Below are 26,676 nucleotides of genomic sequence, written 5' to 3'. Positions count from 1 at the left end.
TTGGCAGGATTAAACAAGGTATTAATTACAGCCCGCTTCTCCTTGGGATAATGGTTGGAGTCGTCGTTTAGTCATTAGTCTGTGTATAGGTTTCCTGTAGGCTAAGTGGAATAAGTGGTAGCCTTTCCTCCCAACTACAACATCCAAGAAGGTAGTTCACAACAGGAGTAATAGATCTCTTCATTCCTGACGGAAAATGTTAGCATACCTCGTAGATGGTAAATGAGACATTGTGTTTCAATTGCATTTTCCGATACATCACATCTAAATTGTTCAGTAGAATTTCATTAGAGTTTTCACAAATATTCTCGTAAGAAATTGTCATTCGACTACGGTTTAATAAACAATATTAACTTGAAAAGATTTGATTTGAAAAGTCTTTAAAAAATCGCCTGTTATCTTAAAATATAATGCGTCTGATCACGCCCAAACTAGGGGATTAATTGAGATGAAATTATGTATGAGTCAAGATAGGCTGTTCTACACACATCTGGAAGAAAGCCCAGAATGTATTGCTAATGGCAATATTGATATAGAAAAAGATAACAGTGATGGTTGCACAGAGTGAAAACATTCTAGTGAAGCATGACATTACTGTGCTATTTTCTTAATTCTTTTTCAATATCAAGTGAGGTAAAAAAAAGGTAAGAAAAACTAATCAAGTTTTGTTGAATAAATTAAGATAATATTGCCATTAACTTAAATATACACGTGTATGGACAAATTCTCATGCACTAAAAGTGAATATAAGAGATGTTATATTTTTATTTCGTGACAATTTCGGGCACAAATAGTCAATGTCAGATTTTTTAATTTTTTTAAAAAGACAAATTTCAAATTTCTAGAAATCCAAGGCAGATGTAAGTTTCTGGAAGCCAGTTAGACATTTTGGCGCAACTTTTTTATGTACTGAATATATATAACATACTAGTACAACGTATTCATGATTGACGTGTCCATTATATCGGTGATGACACAATTCTGAGACGGTTAAACATTACTAAATCCAAACAGTCCTATGTGTGAATTCAGCATCACAAATTTCACAAATTTCAGCTCGGTGGTCGAGTAGTCTTGACATGATTCTCTCTAATCCACACAACCACACAGCAGTCGACGGTGGAGTGCTCTGGAACACGTGCGGTAACATCAAAGCGCAAATTCGAGTTAAGCAGAAATTTCATCTGAGGGCAATTAATGTTAAATGGGTTTCAGTTTGTGATAGAACTAAATGTTTAACCTTTGTTTCACTTTTCAGCAGTTAAACGTCTATACTGTATGTGGGTTTCAGAGATGTTGGAAACATTACTAACACCCAATTCCCGAACCAATGGAATTAACCATTTAAGATCAAAATCACCAACCCAGCCGGGAATCGAACCCGTGGCCCTCTGAACCGAAGAGGACTATGCTGTAGCCGGGCATATGACGTCAATTACGCTAGCTATGTATCAGTTTGGGAGTTCTATTTTAACCTAAGAAAATAGCAGATCAACTGGGTTTCAATTCATTCTGTCAGGTAAGTACCAAATGTGTCATCAAAGAACTTTTGAATATACGACATGCTGCGCCGAATGGATTTTCTCTTCTCATGAAAAATCCTAATAATTCTGCCCGATTTGAGCCGAAAATCTTTGAATCTATAGACCTAAACTCTAGCTCCGATACACAGAAAAAGTTACTAGCCTCAGAAGAATTTCTGCAATTTCTGAAAAATCTTATTAAAAGTAGAAGACCTTATAAATGTAGAAGGATGGATATATTTTCTAATCGATATATTTTCAGTTATCGCAAAATCTACAGAAATTGTACATGTACAGACCATCCATTAGGAAGGCTTCATGTTTTTATGTCACAGTCAGTCGACCGCATGTTTTGTACACATCGCTGGAGATGGATTCGCTCATCTCCTAGAAAACGTTGCGTGTTTGCAGACCATGGCTCGTTAGGACCTCAGGCCTTTTTGTCTCTCTGATATCGCAGCTGCAGATTACAGGACAAAAATTCTCTCCTCTCTAAAAGGCAACATTTCTAACAATAGTTGCTGTATAATATATTTTATCCCAACTGGTATAATTCATGCGAAGTACTCTCATTTACATACAGTACAACAATAAAATACTTCAGGTCTACTCCCTTAATGCAATAAATATTAACTTTAACTTCAAGCATATTACCAATATTAAAATGACTTGATATTTACTGTATTATTACTCAGTATATCACCCAGGAAACGGCAATATGTCATATTCCACAATGATGTGGTTTTACAGAAGACACACACAACAATTAGCACGCTGTCAACTGTCGATTTTAAATATGAGGATGGTTCAATAAGAAATGCACACTTTTCATGTTATGAAATAAATTTTGGAGAAGGATAAAATTGTATATAAGTTCGCATACCCCAACTCATTATTTACTTACTTTCATTGTCAGGTATCCATTGTTATCGACTTCGATTGTTGCCAAGATGTTGAAAGAATGGTTGATACAAATGATTATACGATTTAGGAACGTTTGCTGGCCACTGTGTGAATTCATGAGTGTAAAATTAGTGGTAAATCAATTAGAAATGATGGGGACGATTTCGTTGCGCGGTTTGTGAAAGCGTCACCGAGAAAGCAGACGTTGTTAGCGTTGGAAAATTAAGAATTTTTTTAATGGGCAGTGTTCGCGACGCGTCAAGAAGTGGAAGGCCATCCACCAGACTTGAACCTTGTGCTGATGTGGAATAATATACTGGACAATCTCCGGTCGAAACCACACGGAAATGTGCGTCAGAGTTTGGGATACCGGAATCAACCATGAAGAAACACAGCAAAGTGGATCTAAAAATGAAGTGTTGGCGTCCATTGAATGTCGATGAATTATCAGATGATCGTTTGGAGAGACGTGTTGATGGTCGGATGCTGCAACAATTCCAAACAATGGCTCAGAGAGCAGAAGTCATATTCACTTAGGAATGTGCGATTTATCGCAGCTCCCGTAGTCACAATGTTTAATTTTAGGGAAAATCCACTTTTCTTTTCAAGAAATTGAGCGAAACCCACCTCACGTCACGGTCTAGGCCTAAATGACACAAACTCATGTGTTTGGCCAATATTTTTTGATCGTTCTGTTAATCAGAAACGTTACCTCCAAATGATTTATGACTGGCTCAACCCGCAGCTGCAAAATGCGGGAATCTTAGACGTTGATAAGTGTCAACACAGTGGGGCGCCGGCTCACTTCGCAGGAGCTGTTCGAAAACGTCTGAACGCAGTCTTTGGGAATCCCCTGATCGGTCGAGAATCGGACAATAATCCAGCTCTTCTTCCATGGCCACCGAGGAGCCCTGATCTTCCAACACCCGATAACGTACTCTGGGGTTACATCAAGAAACAGGTAAGGAAGCAGCAGTATGTTGGAAACGATGATCTGAAAAATGCGGTGCGCGAAGCTTTCCAGACAGAGACCCCAAGGATGTTGCTTAACATGAGCATCAGAACATGGCGGCATATTCAGCTGTGCAGAGACTATGGAGCGGCACATATGGATGTTTTAGATTTCTAAGAGGTTAGAAATAAATAATGAGTATATGTACTTTTATAATTATCATGTCAATTTGAGTTTAATTTAATGTAATTTGATATAAGGGTACACGAACTTTGTGAGCACCCTGTAGAGCAACTAAAAACCTTCTTCCCTTGTAATTTCTTCGGGTTTCCTCGTTGTCGTTATCATGGTAACATTATAGTTTGGTTATAAATTGGCTACTGCACATGAAGTAAGTGTAAAACCGAGAGCTGTGATTACATTTCATTTTGTGGAGAAGGACATCGTTGCAAACATTCACAGGTTTTTGAAATATGACTATGGAGATCAGACAGTGGATAGGAGGACAGTCAGTCATTGGTTAATCAGAGTGTTAGCGTTACAAATGAGGTAAAGCGATACGGACAGATCTTCAGAATTCAGGACGGCCGCTTGCAGCTGTGACACCGACGACTGTTCAACGCAGAGACGGGCTTATTCGGGGCAATATGCGAATAAGAACCAAAGAAGAGGCTACTCAACTAACATCTCTGTGGGTAGTGCGAACATTATTATCCACCGCTTGGGTTATTCAAAGGTTTGTTCCAAGTGGGTCCCTAGATGCCTAACTGACGACAATAACGAACAAATGAGGACCATTTGTGCCGAGTTGCTTGAACATCACGAGGATGAAGATGGCGATTTCTTTCACAACATTTTCGCAGAGTATGAAGCATGGATTCATAATTTTGAGCCTGAGATCTAACGACAGCCCATGGAGTATCGTCACACGAATTTTCCTCAGATGAATTGATTAAGTCAGAACCGTCAGCCAGCAAGGTTATGATTCTGAAGGAGTGATTCTGTTTTACATATTGCCTGCTATTCACATATTAAGTGCATAATTTTGCATGTAGAATATGAAAAGAATTGAAGAGAAAATTTCTGCGTGTTCCTTCCAATAAAAATGTCAACATCCGCCTCAAACATGACAACAAAAGCCTGCGCAGTAAAGCAGTCTCAAAACATGAGTGGACTCTTCTCCTCATCCACCCTACAGACCTAATCTTGCACCAAATGACTTTATGACTTTACTGGTCGTGATACTCCGCAAAAATATTCTATGCCATGTAAACCATGCGCACGACATCTTATTGCATACACAGTTTTTCTGTTTATCTCCGTTCCTCTGTTCTGAACAGCTGATTTTCTGCCTCCAAACTCTTTGCTTTCACAATGTTTCCATTTTATGTTAAAGACACTGGCGAGCCCCAATATTTATTTTTCAACAAACGCACCCTCACATGACATTTTACAAAGTAAGCTCTCACCAAACTACTGCTCGCTAAAATAGTTAGATCAATACCGTAATGCGATACCTAGCGCTATTTACATGCACATGTCTCGGTGTCTCCAGAATATTAGGCTTATTTTCCATAGGAATCTTTCTCGCTGAGCCACTACCTGGAGTTTCTTCCTCCTGTAAACGATTGTTTTCATTTTTTCCTTACAATTTGCTTAAGCCGCACTGACACAGGTAGGTTTATGGTGACGATGGGAAGAAAACGGCTAAGGGTGGGAAGGAAGCGGCAATGGCCTTATTTAAGGTACAGCCTCTGCATTTGCCTGGTGTGAAAATGGGAAACCACGGAAAACCATCTTCAGGCCTGCCGACAGTGGGGTTCGAACCCATTATCTTCCGAATGAAAGCTCACAGCTATGCGATCCTATCCGCATGGCCAACTCTCTCAGTACGATATATTTTATTCTAAATTCGGAGTATGCTTTTTTTACTACAAAACATCTCTATTTTCTTCTGAAGACTTTGCCCGTCTGTTTCAATTCACTCAAAATTAACACGAGAAGACCATAGTAATTCCTTATCTACATTACTCGACTAGCAACCATGTACTCATATTATAAAGAAACCAGGAAAATTATAACCACGTATATATAAGCAAGAATAACGAAATCATATGTTTGGCCTGTTGCGCTGTATTGTGCTGAGATCAGGATGTTAACTAAGGGTGATATTAAGAGGCTTGAAGCCTTTGAGATGTGGTGTTGGCGTCGGCTGCAACCCAAGCATGGTGGGGAAGAATACCAACACCAAGGTATTGAACATTGTCCAAGAAAAGAAACATCTGTTGAGTCAGATTAGGAAGATACCACTTTCTTGGATGGGATATAGGCTTCGACATAGGTGTGTTGATGGAAATTTTGGAAGGTAAAGTACCAGGAAAAAGCCCTCGTGGAACGTCAAGAAAGACGTTTATGATGACATTTCTTGTGAACTTCGTATGCAGGAGCTATGCAGACGCAAAACGAACCGCAGAGGATCGATCCAGTTGGAGAAGACACATTGCAGTGGCGAACCAGTCATTAGACTGAATTACTATAAGAAGATATATAACAATTAATTCCACTTTCAAGGAATCTTAATGAATTCAGATAATTGCTTGATATGTATGCTCTTATTCATTAATCAAGAGAGTAAATAATGTAACTCCAATAATAAACATCATACAAGCTACATCACTACATTTTAATGGGACCAATTGCAAAGTATACTCCTTTCTAAGATCAACTACAAAATAACAGAACGTAATGCAGAATCCAACATGGCGGTTGTTTTGGGCTATTACCCTCGTCGTAGATTTACTGTCTGCCGTGAAACAAGAGGAAAACAATAGGGGTAAGTTCTAGATTAATTAAATAATTTTCGTAAAGAACCATTGTATTCAAAATTAACTGCATTTGCAAAGTTGAAATCCACGAAATGATATTATTTATGATCTGAAAAATATTCAAGACACAAAAAATATTCGACTGACGTAGATAATCCTACAACAAGAAAAGTTGAAAATCACGAACTTTTACCAACAACTATCATAACAGCGTAAAATAGATTTAAAAGAACGAACATAAGGCACCAACTCCAGTACCAAGAAATGTCAGTCTCAATTCCTATAAAGTAAAGCAGCCAACTTCAAAAGTGCACATAACGATGTACTTTTAAAATATCTGTTCACATTCAGTGATATTATTTGAGATTAAGGGGAAAAGAGTATAAATATTAGTATTATTGAATATCCAGAGCAGTTTGGAACCCTATTTTACATAGTAAACTAGGGTTACAGTTAAAATGCATATTCAATTTTACAATTGAAATAAATGTATGTATCTAATCGGCGGAAAATGAAGTGTATGAAGTTAATATTTGCAACAGCATGACTTCTTAAACAAATGATACAGGGGTTTTGATAATTCAATGTTGCAATAATTTAAATGGGAGTTCAAGTCATGCCTTCTTCTTTCAAATGCAGCACATTTAAATAGTAGGTGGTCCACTATTTGTGAGGATCCACAGACACACATGTAGCCATCAGGACGATTGATTCCAAATCGATGAAAATAATAACCAAATTTGCCATGACCAGTCAACAATTGAGTTATTTCAAATCTTGGCACCAACACGTTACTTTGTAGGCGGTAAAGGGTATAACTAACCTGACACGTTATTTTCTGAATATAATTATTTGCTGCCAAGTTTTACTTATCTACAGATTTTTGATCTGGAGATTCTTAGAAAGAAACGTTATATCGTCGTCCTGATAAAATAATTGACACGGATAGCTTTCATAATTTCCGTAAAGAATAATGCTTACAAACCACATAAACCATGTTTCTAAAGTCAAGAATGACGATATGGTATTGCTGTATCGCCTAGAAGAATATTTGAAATACAAACACGTGTTCGACCTACAGTAACAAGCAAGGTTGAAAAACACTGACGTTTACCAACTTGCATGAGTTGAACAGAGTAAAAGAAAAAAAGCTTCCACTTTAATCCGCGTTGTAATGACTGCCTTCAACAAAACAGAGCACAGACACTCATCATCAAAGTTAATCTACGCACATTTTGCTCATTTACCGGTACTGAATTCCTAAACCTACCAGTACATCAATTTTATTCTGTAACTGAAGAAATTTGTATTGCTCATTGTCACTAATGAACTCCTGGAAAATTCTATAAATATTGCAACATAGGGACAAGAATATTGATAAATGTCAGTTCAAACTATGTTTGTTCAACTGAATGAAATATAAATAATTTGTACAATCTTCTTCTTCTTTATCTGTTTACATTCCAGGGCCGGTTTTTTCCTCGGACTCAGCGAGGGATCTCACCTCTACCGCCACAAGGGCAGTGTTCTGGAGCTCAAGACTCTGTGTCTAGGGATGAAACTGGGGAGGATGACCAGTACCTCGCCCAGGCGGCCTCATCTGCTATGCTGAACAGTGGCCTTGCGAGGGGATGGGAAGATTGGAAGGGATAGACAAGGAAGAGGGAAGGAAGCGACCGTGGCCTTAAGTTGGTACCATCCCGGCATTTGCCTGGAGGAGATTTGGCAGGGAACAGTATTATTTCGTGATCAGAGGAAGCGTATACTCTCTGGCTTGACAGGTAGTAATCAAACATGGCTGCATGCAATGACATTACTAAGGACGAAAATCATATATCAGAATACTAGCAAGTGTACCCGTGCTTCGCTACGGTATTCTACATTGTATTCGAATATCGAAGTAAATACTGTACACGCAGTAAATAAGATTGTTTTAAAATTGCATGTCTCTTAGCGTTATCCCAGAAACAGCAGGGGGAAGTCCCCATACGTAGTTTCCAATGTAAAGTGTTTGTTACGTATTTGTGATGGTAACGGCAGGCCTACTTGCCTACTGCCATTCACAATGGAGTTGGGAAGTTTACATTATAATTGCAGGGCCCATTGCCTACTGCGCGGTCACAATCGATTTGGGGAGTTTTCGCTACAATGGCAGGCCCCCTTTCCTACTTCCAGACAGATAACAGTTGAGGAGTTTCTATTATAATGGAAGGCAAATACCCTACTATCAGTCGAAATTGAGTTGTGCAGTTAACATTATAATGTCAGGCCACTTTTCCTACTGCCAGCCAGCTTACTGCTAGTCACACCAAGTTGATGAGTTTCCATCAAAATAGCAGGCCACTATGCCTTATGCCAGTCACATTTTGGATGGGTACATTTGTTTATAATGGCGGGCACCCTGGCCTACAGCAAAACACAATCGGGTAGGGGAGTTTTATACAAAACTTCATGCTCCCTTGCCTTCTGCAAGTCAAATCGAGAAGTCCTTAGTAATGCCAGTTACACAGGAGTTGCAGAAGGACCCCATTCCTACTGCCAGTCAAAGTCGTTGTGGAGAGTACTGATTACAATAGCAGACACACCCTTTCTCGATCGCTACAAATCGACATAAGTGAATGTATATAGATCGACATACGAAAGTATATGCGTGTTTACAATATTGCAGACCTGAATTTACAGATTAACTGCTGCTAAACGTACGTCATATGGACAAAGGATTGTACCATAAGACGCCAGATTTAGTGGTCTAAATGGCTGGTCCTATGACATCTCATCTATTCTTGGGTCAGATTGAGTTAGAAACGTTGAACAGGGTAAAGTTTTTGTAAGATTATCTCACATTGCATTACTTTTCGGATAATTATGTGACAGCAACGTACATAGCATTTGGCTCACATATGGCTACTGGGTGGGCCAATAGTCATGAAGAGTTTGATGATTCTATATTTCCTATAAGTGATTGAAAGTATGAATTATGCACGTGAAAAGTCCAAATTTACTTACCATCGATTAGTAGAGAAAAATCAAACGCAAATGGGATACAGATACGACAAAAGGTCATAAGACCAAATTGAACAGAAATTGTGCAATCCGTTATGTGATGGGACTTCCCGAAGGTCTGTACCATCATTAAAATTGCCTCCATATTTCGATATTCTTCGGGGATAAAAAGTGAAAAATTAAAAGATCCTGTAAGTTTTCCGTCCGTTACAGGCAAAAACGTATAATTTTGTCAAATTTCAATTTTCTTTTTCGGCTGGCAGATTATGCCGCAATGTGGATTTTGGTCGAGGAGGGTAAAATTAGGACTTTCAGGAAACTAAACAAAAAAATATTCAGGTGGTCATTATTACCCCTTAAACGGGTAGCTGTGCGAAAATTTCACCAAAATAGTCATTGTAGAGGCACACAGTCGTTACGATTTTATTTATATAGATAAGGAATTTGCTCCACGTACAACACCTTTTGGGCTATGTCCGCTGGACTTAACCTACAAAATTGACCATTCATGATATCTCCCTTATTAATTCTCCTGACGAAAAAAATGCACATGAAAGAAAAGTTTTAGAAATGAAATTCCATCACGCTTAGTCGATTTCCAGTCAGGTTGGTCTTTTACTGTATATATTAAGGAAAAGTAAAATCACCATTTCTGTTCCCTATAAACCACCAGTCCATTCTGGGAACATGAAATGTTATTGACCTTTAAAACCTACCTTTGGACAGGTGGATGCTAAATATAAAGTTTGGTTCGAATATCTTCAGTAGTTTTCAAGTTGTAAGAAATACGCTTTACACGCACCCGCTCTTGAGTTAATACCGATGGGGCTTGTACCGAAAAACGGTCCGTTAATGATATCTCCCTTATTAATCCTCGTATCGAAATGATGCGCATGAGGAAAAAGGTTTGGAAATTAATTTCCATTAAGGCAGGTAGTTTTCCATTAAGTTTGGTTGTGTATATTTTGTGGGAGTACAAAATCACGGTTTCGGTTTCATATAAACCCCCAGTCAGTTCAGGGATTTAGAAATAATATTTGCCCTAAATCTACCCAAAGGACATGTGGATTCTAAATATGAAGTTTGGTGGAAATATATCCAGAAGATTCTAGCACTCGCGTACATACGGAGTAATTAAGGAAGAAAATAATACAGTTAAGAAAGTTGAAATCAATAGAAAATGGATTATAACTGAGGACAGCCGGATAACGACAAATATGTAAATGCCAACTGAATGTATTGGAAAATCAAATGCCCCTGAATAAATTATGCTGGTGCGAGTTATGGATATAATAAAGCGGTAACAGAGGCGCAGTGATTCTTAGGTAAACAGATAAAATGATGACTAAAGGTGTTATTACTTAATCTGTACGAGGGCGGTTATAACCTCCAACGATATTACGCCAATATCCCGCTGATAGACCGAATGACGCCTCTCTTGCCTTCTACCCAAAGAACAATCACGAATTTAAAAGCATGATAAAGAAAATGGCAATACGTAACTTCCCTGCTGGCAAGCAGTCAGAGACGTTGCCATGGTAACCTACAGGTTCGTTGTCGGTCTGTCGGTCACTCAATGCAGCGCATGATACCCACAGAAAATAGTAAATTACTCCGTCATGTGAAGAGTAAGGTAAATTATGAGCATAACGAAAGTTGTTCATAATGAAGAGACATTTCACGTACGGTCCACAGATTTTACAGAAAGTCAATAGTATAAGAGAAAATGGAGGAAAACCGTTCTGGTTTTCCTATAAACCTCCCGTTTGTTCAAATATTTTAAAATGACATGCATATCGAAACCTTCCCCGGGATGAGTATACTCTAAATATGAAGTTTGGTTCAGATCTATACAGTCGTTTCGACGTAATGGTGGAACATACAAAACGACAAATAGACAGACAGACACGAAAAGTAAAAACCACCGATTCAGTCTTGAGTTGACCTAAAACGGATAAATATCTGAAAAATTGGCAAAACCAACGAAATTACAGACAGCGGACCCCCTACAACTTTATTTATATAGATTAATGGAAGTGTTAGTCGCTTAGTAACCGCAGTATAGAATGTAATGCGAGTTAGGTTAAGCCTTCGCCTGCAATTATTGGAGTTATCATTTAATGATTTTATTTTATCATTACTCAAAGGTGGCTGTACTTAGAGGCCCATCTTTGTCCCACGATTCACCGACAGGTAAATCCGTAGAGAATAAATTAAAAATGAAGCAAATCGGTCCAGTAGAAGGGAAGGATGGATTTGCCAAAGCTTTTTTTAGTAAACACTTTTAATATATGGATATATGTCGAGTGCTTTGTTGAAAAGCCACTTGCTATACCACTCAGCAGTCACTCTTCACTTCTTCGTAAATCCCGATCAGATACAGTATATGTTCGTGTCACTTTTGGAATTCAGGATAGAGTAAGTAGATGTGGGTTATGGTGATACGGGAAACTGATGTCGTATGACGAATAGAATTTCTTTTTTTTTTCTAGTTGCTTTACGTCGCACCGACACAGATAGGTCTTATGGTGACGATGGGAGAGGGAGGGGCTAGGAGTGGGAAGGAAGCGGTCGTGGCCTTAATTAAGGTACAGCCCCAGCATTTGCCTGGTGTGAAAATGGGAAACCACGGGAAACCATCTTCAGGGCTGCCGACAGTGGGGTTCGAACCCACTATCTCCCGAATACTGGATACTGGCCGCACTTAAGCGACTGCAGCTATCGAGCTCGGTATGACGAATAGAATGATGTGGTTGGTAAGGTTACATCTTCATGAATCCCGAGCCACTTATTACATGAAGGGCGAGAAATATTTGCAGGACACTATACAGCCACCTGCTAGACACTTTATAATGGATGTGAATGATTTTTATCCTTGTAACATTTTAGAATGATATGTTACCAAGTCATCTACAAACTTCCTCCAGACTTGTCACTTGAGATCTCTGCGGTGTATGTCACTTTAACACCGCCCTCTTGATGCGTCTTTAAGCCATTCGTTCCCCTTCGCCAGCCGCCAAGAGCAGACTTGAGTCCTGTATCGAATTTCACTCTCCGTCATTGTGAGGCCTCTTCCTGATACGATAGGGTCCTCCTTCCCCTCTCCAGGCAAATATCGGCTCGATTAAGAACGCCAGGGGATCAGAAAGTGACACAATTCATACAAGAGCAAGTTCAGTCTATGAGTGAATTAAGGTCCGTTTAGACGCCGTTTGGGCGAGACGCTACGGTGATATATACAAAGTGTACTAAAATGCCGTTCATTAATCAGAGTCCTAGAACAGAAGAACAGGATAATTAAAATGAAGGTAATAACAAACTCCCCTTAGCCATCCGTTAGGCGCGACCTTTAAAAGTTCACGAACGGTGACGCGTATGTGTGAGATACTCACCTAGATTTCTCACTGCCGGCCATAAAAAGGGAGGTCTAAGATGTCGGATTACATGTTAATATACAACAATGCATTTAGTGTTTTAAAAGTGCTACAAAATAATATTTTCAATGGTGGGGGGAAGTCATTATTACCACAAGGAGCCGATAACACCAGCTAAGTAAAGCAGGCCGAACCGGGCGAGTTGGCCGTGCGCGTAGAGGCGCGCGGCTGTGAGCTTGCATCCGGGAGATAGTAGGTTCGAATCCCACTATCGGCAGCCCTGAAGATGCTTTTCCGTGGTTTCCCATTTTCACACCAGGCAAATGCTGGGGCTGTACCTTAATTAAGGCCACGGCCGCTTCCTTCCAACTCCTAGGCCTTTCCTATCCCATCGTCCCCATAAGACCTATCTGTGTCGGTGCGACGTAAAGCCCCTAGCAAAAAAAAAAAAAAAAAAAAAAGCAGGCCGAAAAGTACCTTCATCTCAATGACGTCGGTTTTCCGCGCGTCTCGCGTCCAAACGGAATTGCCGCAAATGGAGCACACATATTTATTTGCATAGTCAATGATTTGTTGGATTATAGACATGGAGAAAACGTAAGTCCCATTCCAAGAATATTTGTTTCTTTAGCTTGTCCCCTTACTCCTGGATGATGGAGCAAAATGTTATGGCTTGCACGCTTTACTCGGTGTAGTGGAGTTCTCAGCCAGACCCAAGAGTTTAAAACTTTATTAACCTTATTTTGAACAACTGTAAAACATGCCGTCCCCGTCGTCGTCAGTAGATTCAACACTTTGTTCTGGTACGGAATTACCTTCTCGTTCTGATATATGCTCCTCTTCACACGTTTCACTATCATCTACGTACGGCTCCATGGCTACATGGTTAGCGTGCTGGCCTTTGGTCACAGGGGTCCCGGATTCGATTCCCGGCCGGGAATTTTAATCATAATTGGTTAATTTCACTGACACGGGGACTGGGTGTACATGTCGTCCTCATCATCATTCAATTCTCATCACGACACGCAGGTCACCTATGGGTGTCAAATCAAAAGACCTGCATCTGGCGAGCCGAACATGTCCTCAGACTCTGTCGGCACTAAAAGCCATACGCCATTTCATATTTTACTATCATCTATAATATCTTCATATTTACCGTTTTCAGTAAGGAATGCTTCGTTCACGGCTTCCACGTTCAAAGAATTGCTGAGATTAAAAGTTCTCTGATAATTCGACATATTCCCTGAAAACGAACAATAAGTCAAGCCAATGGTCACGCGTATCTTATACATACGACACCCACTTTTATACATACGATACCTATTTTCAAAGCTGTTTTTTAATCATGATGCCGAACATATCAAAAAACCTTTTATGTTTTATGCCACATCGAAATCTTAATAAGAAATTTGAAAAACGTGTTGGAACGTTTGCGCGTATCTGCCACGTACCGTAGGTAGCGGTTCTAGGGCCAACAATGTTTTCACTACAGGCTTGAAAGTTTTAAAGTGGACACGTCCAGAGGCAAGAAGAGAATAACCGAGCGTGGAAACTTACCCTGCCTTTCATTTCCGTAGGGTGGGGGACACGTCATGAAAATTATTCACCGTATCTGTTGCATATGCGCAGCTATCGGAAGTTTAACTCACCGTTTTCATCCAGTCAACAGGCGGAAAGTAATGTAGTGTAGGGGTATGACGGACCACTCAGAGGATGACGCCCTCTCTCTGACCAGCAGATTTGTAGTGATTTGAAGTTCAGTGAAGGACGAAGGTTAAGGGATTGACCTTGGCCTGTACCGAGTGGCCTGCTCCACATCCATTGCTACACTACATATGGCGCTTTCAGGGCTATATAAACAAATCATTCTCTAGAAACTATTAAGTAACCTTACCCCATACTAGGCAATTGGTATGAAACAACTTTTCTTGGGTGGGATTCGAACCTCCGTATCCTGTCCACTATCACACTTCCGACTGCGTCCCTGAGAGGGGAGCTATTGCTAGGCTTGGAATGCAGTGGGCAGTTCCTAACCTATACAATACCTGTTCCTAATCTGTGTGTTCACCTGCAGTTGTAACATACGTGTTCTTTGTATCTGTGCTCGTTTTACGGGTTCATTCGTGTTATTCATAATAAATATTAATGGTCGCACTCGCGATTCCTTCTGTCTTCTAGCCCGTAAACACACGTCTGTTATATTACGCTGGATTAAGGAAAGGGTCCGATGTTTTTCAGAATATTGTAATAAATGTGGCGGATTGCAGAGAACTAGATCGCAAGGGACGGGCGTGCCACCCGGTAGATGGGTACCGTCCTGGCATTTGCCTGGAAGTGCGAATGGGTTAAACACAGAATACCATTCTCAGCACAGCCGACGGTGGGGTTTTAATCCCACCACCTTCCGAATGCAGAGCTGTTAAATCTTAGCCATTCTGCTCGGTGTCGTTCTGCTTGGCCTCAACTCAAATTTCGAACGACGTTTCAAATCTAGGTGAGTGCACTCTGGCGGGAGGCGATACAGTAAGTCAGGGATGGCAAACCTTTACCGACTAGCGTGACAAAGTCTTGTTTAATACTTTTACTGTCTAGTGTGCCATCGGTTACCTTCCTTTGAAATCATCATGAAACCCATAATCTGATTTAATTTAGGTATTAGATTTTCATACAAATTAATTCTACTTAATGTTTCATTACTTTATTTTTTAATGTCACTGAAAATTACATTTTGGAAAACAGGTAAATTCTATTCTCGCTTTAACCTAACAAAATTAGTAAAACATATGGCCACAAGATTGATTGAGACATACTTCCTTGTTAAAGCGTAATATTAAAATAGGCTATAATGATAGTTTTGCGACCTGTTTATCCATGTTATAAACATTCAAATATGTTAGTATGTTGTCTGACGTGCCACAAAAGTCGTGTTCGCGTGTCATCTAGTGGTTAGTTGCTTTTACGTCGCACCGACACAGATAGGTCTTATGGCGACGATGGGACAGGGAAGGGCTAGGAGTGGGAAGGAAGCGGCCGTGGCCTTAATCAAGGTACAGCCCCAGCACCTGCCTCGCGTGAAAATGGGAAACCACGGAAAACCATTTTCAGGGCTGCCGACAGTGGGGCTCGAATCCACCATCTCCCGAATACTGGACACTGGCCGCACCCAAGTGACCGCAGCTATCGAGCTCGGTGTCATCTAGTGGGACGCGTGTCGTAGGTTCGCTATCCCTGCACTAAGTGATACGTTACTCGATGTGATATATGTGTGACAAGGTTGGCTAGATTACATACTGTACAAGTAGTGGTAGTGGTAAAATGAAATGGCGTATGGCTCTTTTAGTGCCGGGAGTGTCCGAGGACAAGTTCGGCTCGTCGGATGCAGGTATTTTGATTCGACACCCGTAGGCGACCTGCGCGTCGTGATGAGGATGAAATTATGATGAAGACAACACATACACCCAGCCCCCGTGCCAGCGAATTTAACCAATTAAGGTTAAAATTCCCGACCTTGCCGGCAATCGAACCCGCGACCCCTGTGACCAAAGGCCAGCACGCTAACCATTTAGCCATGGAGCCGGACACAATTAGTGGTGAAGTGATACCGCAGACTATCGGCGTCGTATAGCATGACGAGACGCGTAATGAAGGTCATCTAATATCAGTGCTTCGTTCTACAGCGTGATGTTAACATGGTCTGAACGCAAGAAGACATGATTTTCTTCATAACATTTCTTGAAACTAAACCTGTGTATGGAATTACACATTAGAAAATTACTCCAGGACTGATTTCACCAGTTTGGACGAATTAAAATTGTGACCGAATCCAACCGTATAAGTCAGGAAATTGGATGTATGGTTTATAGCAACAAATTAATATATTAATGCCCGGTTGTCCATCAAGTCAGTTTTTCATGGCAGATCAGCTGATTGCGTTACAGAAAACCTAAACGCCGGTCAACTTGCTCCGATTTAATGGTTGGAGATCTGAAAAGAAAGTTAATCTATCAACAACGCAATTTATGACCACTGCCTTGTTGATTCGTTAAGGTTGGTGTCAAGCAAAGAGATCAAAGTGGCAGTGAATCAAGAAACAGTTGATCGTTTTCTGTGACAGCTGAATAATGGCGGTTTTCAAGCTTTCTTTCGATTTGTTTTTCGACAAAATGACTAATATATGCATTAACAAAGTGAGAGGGACAAATGTTTCATTGAATGATAGAGCCCTCTTACGTAGAGGGATACATTCATATTATTGAAAATGGAAAACGAATGCTGTGTATAAAAAAAAAAAAGGAAAGAGGCAAAAGGGAAGGAAATTGCTTAAGATTTCAATGAAGCCTGTTGCGAATAATTGATCAAAAACCCACCTAAATTTTTTGCACACAGATAGGTCTTATGGCGACGATGGGATAGGAAAGTGCTAGGAGTGGGAAGAAAGCGGCCGTGGACTTAATTAAGGTACAGCCCCAGCATTTGTCTTGTGCGAAAGTGGGAAATCACGGAAAATGATTTTCAGGGCTCCCGAACCCACTATCTCCCAAATGCAAGCTGGCAGCTTTATGGCTTAAACCGCAAGCCATATCTTCGGTTAATATAAAAACAGGATTGATCAAGAAGTTGAAATTAGTGGAGAGAAAGGTTCTGAGGAAGATACTGGGACCCCAAAGCAGAGAAGATGGATAATACAGAAAGAAAGGAAACCAATAATTTTATCTCAAGATGGAAAATATCTGAGATACAATCCGGAAGAGGGGAGCCATGCTCTTAGGGCCTATCTACAGAATGAACCCAGGAAGGCTGACCAATAAGATGATGAGATTTATTGAGACCAGGAAAACTACAGTGCACTGGTATCAGTAGGTAAAGAATCACTGGTAATGTTATTGTTTCAATTCCGTCATTCCTTGGTCGCCCCTTTTATTTGTCTCTTACAACAGGCAGGGGATACCGTGGGTGTATTCTTGGTCTGCGTCTCCCACTCACAGTGAGTATAGAACATTTATGAAGGGTGAAATCCTTTCCTGAAAGGGAAATATCGGAAATGCTACGGGATCCGTCAGTTCGTTATTTATGGCCTTCTGTTCGGCGCGTGAAGAACTGTGTCTCAATGCGTGGCCCAAGTTCTCCCAGCAGGGTATACTAAAGGTCAAGATCTAAAGTTCATTATAGTTGATCAGTGCGAGCTCCGTAGCCAACATCCGCCATCACAATTTTGTGAAGAAGTAAAATGAGGAAAAGTAATTTACCATGATTTTTAACTACAAATCAGAATGTGCACACAACAGTTTGTCAATGTTGATTGAATTCTAGAACACTGTGTCTTGTGCCAAGTAGATGACAAATCTAGCAGTACATTTGTAAATAATTGTTGTTCTGTCTCTCCCTCTCTCAGAAAGTATCCACTCATATGTAAACGGACGGTACAAATATTTCTTCAGAAGAATGAAGAGTACTGATTAATTCATGTGAAGTGTAGTACATGACGAAGCAAATAATTGATTAAGGGGATAAATGCCTGCCTGGGTGAATGAGTAATTGAAGTAATAACACAGGTAGTTTGGTTAACGAATGATTGCACTGGTGAATATTGGAATGTCAGACCGAGAGCGGGAGGGAGATGCAGTTAAATGGACATGCGATTGTAGGTAGAATATATTGGCAAATTATTCTCATATTTACCAGTACATATTGATAGGTCTTTGTTATTATTAATTTTTTTATTATTATTATTTTCCATCCACTTATTACTTGTAGAGTTTCCAGAATCGCCGAGAAGCTGAAAATTTGTTTCGCAGATCTTTTACGAGCCATTAAATCTGCCGACATGATGCTGGCTTATGGTGGGAAAGCCCTACCATTTAGTCAGAATTGCGAATTGGTATTTTCAGAATAATATGTAACTTATTGGTGTAGTGTTTAGCATGATCAGCTGTCACTCCGGGAGGTCAGGGTTCGATTCCCGGCTCTTCCACGAAATTTGAACAGTGGTACGAGGGCTGGAATGGGGTACACTCAGCCTCGGGAGGTCAACTGAGTAGAGGGTGTTCGATTCCCACCTCAGCCATCTTCGAAGTGGTTTTTCGTGGTTTTCACTTCTCCTCAAGGCAAATGCTGGGATGGTACCTAACTTAAGACCACGGCCGCTTCCTTGCCTATTCCTTCCGATCTTCCCATTCCCTCCACAAGGCCCCTGTTCAGCATAGAAGGTATGGCCACCTGGGCGAGGTACCGGTCATCCTTCCCATTTCTATTCCCCTGATCCAAAATCTCACGCACAAGGACACTGACCTTGAGTGGGTGGATGTGGAATCTATCGCTGAGTCCGAGGGAGAAACCAATCTTGGAGGGTAAATGGATTAAGAAAGAAAGAAAGAAAGAAAGAAAGAAAGAAAGAAAGAAAATATACAACTTAGTCAATAGTGTTTATTCTTCTGTAAAAACTCCTTCAGATTATAAATCAAAATGAAAAATAGGCTAATGCACGGAATATTTCGCAAGATTTTAAGAGTCCAAAAACCTGTATTGTCAAGTCATTCTTTTAATACATAGCTTAAAGCCGCACTGGCATAGATAGGTCTTATGGTGACGATGGAATAGGAAAGGGATAGGAGTGGGAAGGAAGCGGCGGTGGACTTAAATTAAGGTACATCCTGGCGTGAAAATGGGAAACCACGGAAAACCATTTTCAGGGAAGCCGACGGTGGAGCTCGAACCTATTATCTCCCGAATATAGGCTCACAGCTGCGCGCCCCTAACCAACTTCCTCGGTCAGGTAAACTTGTTAGGCACTTTATAATGGACAATTTGAAAGATCGGCTGGGCCATCATGAGGTTGAATACAAGCGAATAGTCACAATTCCAATCATCCGAACTGTACGGGCACTTCGCATGCGTGCCATTTTAATTGTCTCGTTGGTAAACTATTATTTTACAAGAAGACGGTTGGTGAGGACGGCCGATCAGAGACGGTTAAAAGCGCTCAAACGAAGTAATTTATCTTCAAAACCTGAAGTGAAATCGATATAATACTCTGTTCAGATCTCATAGTCAGAGGAAGTTTTATGCTAGGTGTGGAATACTGTTATGTTGTTTGGAACGCCTCCTCTCAAGTTCGGTCACTATAGTCGAGTCACTTCTACACAGCATCTGTGTTAAGCTGGTAGCAATTAATCATGGCATACTTTGTTTGAGCCAGAAGTTAGGAGCGCAATGTGATTAAAACTGTCTCTAAAGTCTCTCTATAGTATTTCTGGAGGCTAACTCACTTGGGACGGTCATAAACTGCACCCCGCTTGGCATCCAGGATCATTACTCTTTCGCAAGGCGTCGTCGTCTCAACGCCAGAAGTCAGTCCTTGGAGACAGAGTGAGTCTCGTCATCGGCATATCGTGTCGTTATCATCTTCATCGTCATGTCGTCGTTACCATCGCCGTCATCATCATAATCATCATCATTATGTAATGATGACCAACGAATATTTTAACTTCTAAGTGGGCTACTTCATCATCTGAGGATGGGGGCTTCTGGCTTGTCGTAAAAGGCAATAAAATGGATTGTGAACACGGAGCCACTAAAGGAATCTGGAGTTGTTTCTTCATATTTGTGCTGGAACCAGAGACTCTTAACTTTGGAGCATGTGTTGGCGACTAAGGGCTCCTTAGCTGAGTCCTGGACTTCCTTCCAATTACTTGTGTCAGACTCCTCACTGTTATCTGTCCTATCAGATCTCCCTTGCTCAACTTTTGTTCTTTTCCGACCCCAAAGCTATTAGGTTCCTAGAGCAAGGGAGTCTTTCATTATCATATCCTTCATCTCCCTTGTCTTTCCTTGGTCGATACCATTTCTCGAAGTATCGGATCCATTTTTTCTCTCTCATTAGCGTTATATAGAGGATGGTTGCCTAGCGGTATTACTTCTTAACAATAACCATTCACACCTCCTCACATATACTAGGTTCTTCAATAAATCATCACGCCTTTCATGGTAGTTCTATTTATTTTACCGATATCCTTTTTTTCTGACAAAAGATGGACCTCATCCTTTCTCGTTCCTGAGTAGGGTCAGGAAGATATGGTTGGTTATCTAGCTGTTGTCCTTCATTCAGAGAGCCTAGTCAATTCCTCTGGATCTCGAAGTGGGTGTCTCTATTCGTCTCAAGTCACAGCATACTTCACTACGACAGAAATATGCACTTGTCTATATAGATTTAACCGGCACCGAGGTGTAGGGGTAGCGTTCCCAGGTTCGATTCCCCGTCAGGACAGGGACTGTTACCTGGATGTGAGGGGTGGTTCGAGGTCCAATCAGCCTACGATATTACATTTGAGGAGTTATCTGATGGTGAGATAGTGGGCCCGTGATAGAAAGCCTAGAATAAAGACCTAAGGGATTCGTCGTGCCGACCACACGACACGTCGTAATCTGCAGGCCTTCGCGCTGAGCAGCGGTCGCTTGGTAGACCATGGCACGTCGGGGCCGTTGCACCATGAAGTTTGCTTTGGTATTTTTATAGGTTTGACGAATGGAAGTTTATCAGACTGTCAGACAGGCTATTAACTCTACACGTAGAACAAAACACGGTTCATAAAAAGTTTTTATTTTACAGTTTGCTTTACGTCGCACCGATAAAGATAGGTTTTATGACGACGATAGGATAGGAAAGCGCTAGGAGTTGGAAGGAAGATACCGTGGCCTTAATTGAGGTACAGCTCCAGCATTCTCCTGATATGGAAATGGGAGACCACCGGAAACTATCTCAGGACTGCTCACAGTAGGATTCAATTTCTAGTTTTACTTCCTCTTAAAACAATTATCACTAGCACCACTACCAAATAGCCTCTCCACTATATTACCTTATTTCAGAAATATGTAATCATATTCACAAACACACATGATTGTATTAATAATACGTAGGCATGCACCTGTCAGCGCGCTGAAAGCTCACTTCGATATTTCCTGGAAGGGACGAGTGTTAGGCTGGGGAGGTACCAGCTGGCCTTTGGACATGGCAGCCTCTGTTTTTATTATCTGCTTCGTCTGATGTCTCGGTAAATTTTCTGGTAAGCGAAATTTGAACACTCGTATTTTGACCATATCCCGAAGAACCAGGTACATAAAAGCAGGCTCGCCTCGAGGAGGAGTTTGAGTTTTTAATAATAATAAAATTATCGGATTTACGTTCCACTAACTACTTTTACGGTTTCCGGAGAAGCCGAGGTGCCGGAATTTAGGACCCACAGGAATTCCTTCACGTGCCAGTAAATCTACGGACACAAGGCTGACTAATTGAGCACCTTGAAATAACACCGGAGTGACCCAGGATCGAACCTGCCAACTTGGGGTCAGAAGGCCAGCGCCTCAACCGTCTGAGTCACTCAATCCTGCATGTTTGAGTTGTTGTTGTTGTTGTTGTTGTTGTTATTGTGGTGGTGGTGTGTGAGTTGAGCAGTCGGTTACGAGTCGTGAACTAAGAGTACATTGAATGGAACTGTCACGCGAATGTCACGTGATAATATAAAAGAACTGAAGGAATATGTAATTTTGGCATTGAGGAAATTTAAAATACCTGTGTTACAGAATATCGTGGAGGGTATGACTGCCCGTATGCTTCAGGTAGCTACGAAAAACAATGTTAATGTGTAGGGCATCAGGATGTAGTGGTCTTCAGTTTGCAAATACAAATGTTATTTCTCTATATATTAAATCAGTTATTCTGAATGTTATTGTGTAAATGTCGTTTGTTGCAAGAATATTAACTTAAATATTGTTTGTATTTTCTTTCACTGACAACACTGTCATTAGAAAATCTCTTCAATCAAGTAGAATCTTCAGCTTCTGTGAGGAAAGCAATGAGAAAACTATGTTCTCACTTTCCTAATACGACTCTTCAGTAACCTCCAGGCATTTTATTACTGCTGATGGCGGAATTTCTGGACGTCCAATCAGCTTTAGGGATGAGGACTCAATATAGATAAGTTGCACTACGTACAAATTACGAGTAACATTTATCAAACTCAGTTTCAATGTACTGTAATGATTGTCATATAATTTTACAGTCATGTGTTCTACCGTAGGGGATGCCTAGTTCAGGCTGTAAAGGCGTTTTTGGTTAACCTTAAAGGACGTGGCCTTGCTGCGTCGTCACGAAGTCCACGAAGTTATAACCAAATTTTCTATTTCAGGAGAGGTTCATGAATTTGAAGTTCGTTCAGTCTACATCAGAGAAGTAGTACCAGGTTTATTAGTGGGGCGAGGTGGCAGAGCATAGTTATAACCACTCGATGCCACTTCGTGCCGAGGTTTAGATAATGAAAGCATATCCTTCCATTCTTCCAAGGACCCTACGAAGATAACTTTGTTGTTGCTATGTTTTGTATCTAGTTTATTATTTCCTTTAAATAGGATGTTTTTTTCATACCAAATGTAATACATTATTATCGGAAAAACATTTATAAAGTTATTTCTCAAAATAAGTGTATTTTTATTTATTTGAATCAGTCAAAATCTTGAGAGTTTTGAATATATTACGTATCAATATATGCAAAACTGTACGATTACTGTAGCTAGTGCCACACTTCAGTCTTAGAGATGTGCTTGCTCACGAATTATCTGAGGTAAATAATATTTTATTTGTTTTGCTTTAGCTTTTTAAAGTTTAAATTTCACTCCAGTTTATTAGCAAGAAAAACCGATTTCTCATTTTTAATACACCAGCGACCCCTGGCAAGTTCGTCTGCAAGATAGAAGTAATGCACGAGCTAGTAAATTCTCCTTTGCACATATGTAATGCTGTGCATTTAAGGATTACTCTGCATTTACTTACTGACTCAAAACACTTCTTCCTCCTAGTCTTTTTCCAGTTATATCGGATCGCCACTTTGGATGGATTCAGCCCAATATATATGGGGATGTAGCATTATTAATAGCTATCGCGTGAATAATGACATATGGGAGTTGGAATTATGTATATTACTTGGATTTCGTAATGCCAATCATATGTGGAGGAATTTCCCTATGGAAAGTTTGTGTGGTGGTTGCTGTTTTGTGTAGATGAATATGTGTACTAAGACAAACACAAATACACAATTTCTGAACCGAAGGAATTAACTACAGGAAGTTAAAATATCTGAACCCAGGGCCCTCCGAACCGAAGGCGAGTACCGATAGAACCACTAAGCGATGTGTTTACTCCCTTAAACATGTTTAGTAATTTAAAATACGCCATAATTATGAAAAAGAGAACCTCAATGGTTCAGGCAGCAGCGCGCCGACCTCTCAGCGCTGGGTTCCATGCTTCAAATCCTGATCACCCTATGACAGACTTGTGCTAGACAAAGCGGAGTCGGGACAGGATTTTTCCCTAGAGGAGTGTGACAGGCTTCGGCAGCCGGTACAGTGGGATAAAAATAGAGTTCGACTAAGTAGTATTGTAGTGTAGTTGTATATTAATTAATTTGTTGTCTGTGATCTCTGAGTACTATCCCAGACATTATATCCCTCCGTTCATTTTTTTGCACGTAAGTTATTTTATTTTTTTCCTTTTATTTTGAATTTTTTCACGTAAAGAATGGCTAAGAAGTGCAAGTGTAGGGCCTGTGGGTGCGGCGAGGCATTGAAGGGTATGAGGGTGGAGTTGGACAGTTTTAGGGAGATAATTAGAATTCTCACAGAAGTCAGGAAGGAAGATAGGCCTCCCTCAAACAATCTACAGGTTACAGTAGGTGTACAAGAGGGAGAGGAAGGCAAGTGGGAAGTTGTAGAAGACAGGTGGTCTAATGTTCTAAGGGGAAGGAGATTACAGGCTAAGGGCTATATTCAGGATCAGAATTCAGGAGAGGTGTCTGTGCGAAATAGGTACGAGCCACTCCAGGTAGAGCAACAGAGGGAAGATGAGGAACATGGCACTTTTGCTGAGATGTGTAGAAGTAGGAGGAAGGGAAAAGGTAGGAAATGTAGAGTAGAGGATAGGAAAAGACAGGTGGAACAGGGTCATGGGAAGGAGAAAAGGGAGATAGGGCTGACCAGGAGGGGATGGGATCAAATGAGGTGGATAGGGTTGAGGCTCTGGTCATGGGGGATTCCATCGTTAGACATGTGGGGATAGTTTGTGAAGGAAAGGGAACCAGGGTAGAGTGTTATCCAGGAATTAGGTTGAGGCAGATATTGAGGAAAGTAGGAGATGGAGGAGGGGAAGGAGAAGGTGGTAGTGTTTCACGTTGGTACCAACAACGTAAGGCAAGCTGATAGGCCAATAAGTACCATCATAGTTGGGGATGTGTGGGATATGGTAAATGCAGCACGGGTGAATTTTAAGGAAGCGGAGATTGTTATCAGTGGAATTCTGTGTAGGAGCGATACTGAGTGGAGGGTGATTTGGAATTTAAATGAGACTATGGAGTGGGTATGTGGGAAACCGGGAGTGAAATTTCTAGATCCTAATGGGTGGGTAGGAGATAGGGATCTGCTCTCGATGGCCTTCACTTAAACCGCAGTGGTACGTATAAGTTAGGAAATTTGTTTGGAAGGGTAATAGGGAGGTACATTCAGGAAAACGTGGTTGTCTAGGGAGGGGTGATAAGGGTACAGATATCTGGAAGTCAAGTAGGGATGACATACAAATGTTAGTGTTGAACTGTAGAAGTATTGTAAAGAAAGGAATAGAATTAAGTAATAGATATATGTTTACCAGATATTGTAATAGGAGTTGAATCATGGCTGAGAAATGATATAATGGATGAAGAAATTTTCTCATGGAACTGAAGAGTGTATCGTAGAGATACGATAGGAATGGTGGGAGGGGAAGTATTCATTCTGGTGAAAGAAGAATTTGCAAGCTACGAAAAAGTTAAAGATGAGAAACATGAACTTCTAGGTGTAAGGCTCATTTCTAAAGATAATAGGCAACTTGATGTCTTTGGAGTGTACAGACCGGGAAAAGGTAGCGCTGGCACGGATTCAGAATTATTGCTTAAGGTAATCAGCTATGTGGGAAACGACATGGAAAGGAATGTGATTGTAATGGGGGATCTGAATTTACCAAATGTCAATTGGGAAGGAAATGCGAACGACAGGAAGCATGACCAACAAATGGAAAATAAGCTAATATGGGAAGAACAGCTGATTCAGAAAGTGATGGAACCAACTAGAGGGAAAAATATCCTAGATGTGGTGCTGGTAAAACCAGATGAGCTCTATAGAGAAACCGAAGTAATGGATGGCATTAGTGATCATGAAGCAGTTTTTCTCGTAGTTAAAAATAAATATGTTAGAAAGGAAGGTCTTAAAAGTAGGACTATTAGGCAGTACCATATGGTTGATAAAGCAGGCACGAGGCAGTTTTTAAAAAGTAACTATGATCGCTGGAAAACGGTAAATAAAAATGTTAACAGACTCTGGGATGGGTTTAAAGCAATTGTTGTGGAATGTGAAAACAGGTTTGTACCTTTAAAGGTGGTAAGAAATGGTAAAGACCCACCTTATTATAATAGAGAATTAAAGAGGCTAAGAAGGTGCAGACTGGAAAGAAAAAGAGTTAGAAATGGCTGTGGATGTAAGGAGAAATTGAAGGAACTTACTAGGAAATTGAATCTAGCAAAGAAGGCAGCTAAGGATAACAGGATGGCAAGCATAATTGGCAGTCATACAAATTTTAGTGATAAATGGAAGGGTATGTATAGGTATTTCAAGGCAGAAACAGGTTCCAAGAAGGACATTCCAGGAATAATTAATGAACAAGGGGAGTGTGTATGTGAGGATCTTCAAAAGGCAGAAGTATTCAGTCAGCAGTATGTGAAGATTGTTGGTTACAAAGCTAATGTCCAGATATAGGAGGAGACTAATGCTAAAGAAGTATTGAAATTTGCATATGATAACAATGACATTTACAATAAGATACACAAGTTGAAAAACTAGAAAAGCGGCTGGAATTGGTAAGATTTCTGTGTCGCTCACACAGGGGTACGAATCACAGGTACTGTAGGTCCCACACCCTGATTCACAAACTGTCGTTACTAATCACAAACCTATTGCGTACCTAACATAGTGGTACTACGCGCAAGTAAATGCAACCCATGGTGTTCCCTGCGTGATGGTACTAA

This window comes from Anabrus simplex, chromosome 4 (assembly GCF_040414725.1).
Source record: "Anabrus simplex isolate iqAnaSimp1 chromosome 4, ASM4041472v1, whole genome shotgun sequence".
Taxonomy (NCBI): domain Eukaryota; kingdom Metazoa; phylum Arthropoda; class Insecta; order Orthoptera; family Tettigoniidae; genus Anabrus; species Anabrus simplex.
This window is presented reverse-complemented; position numbering follows the sequence as displayed.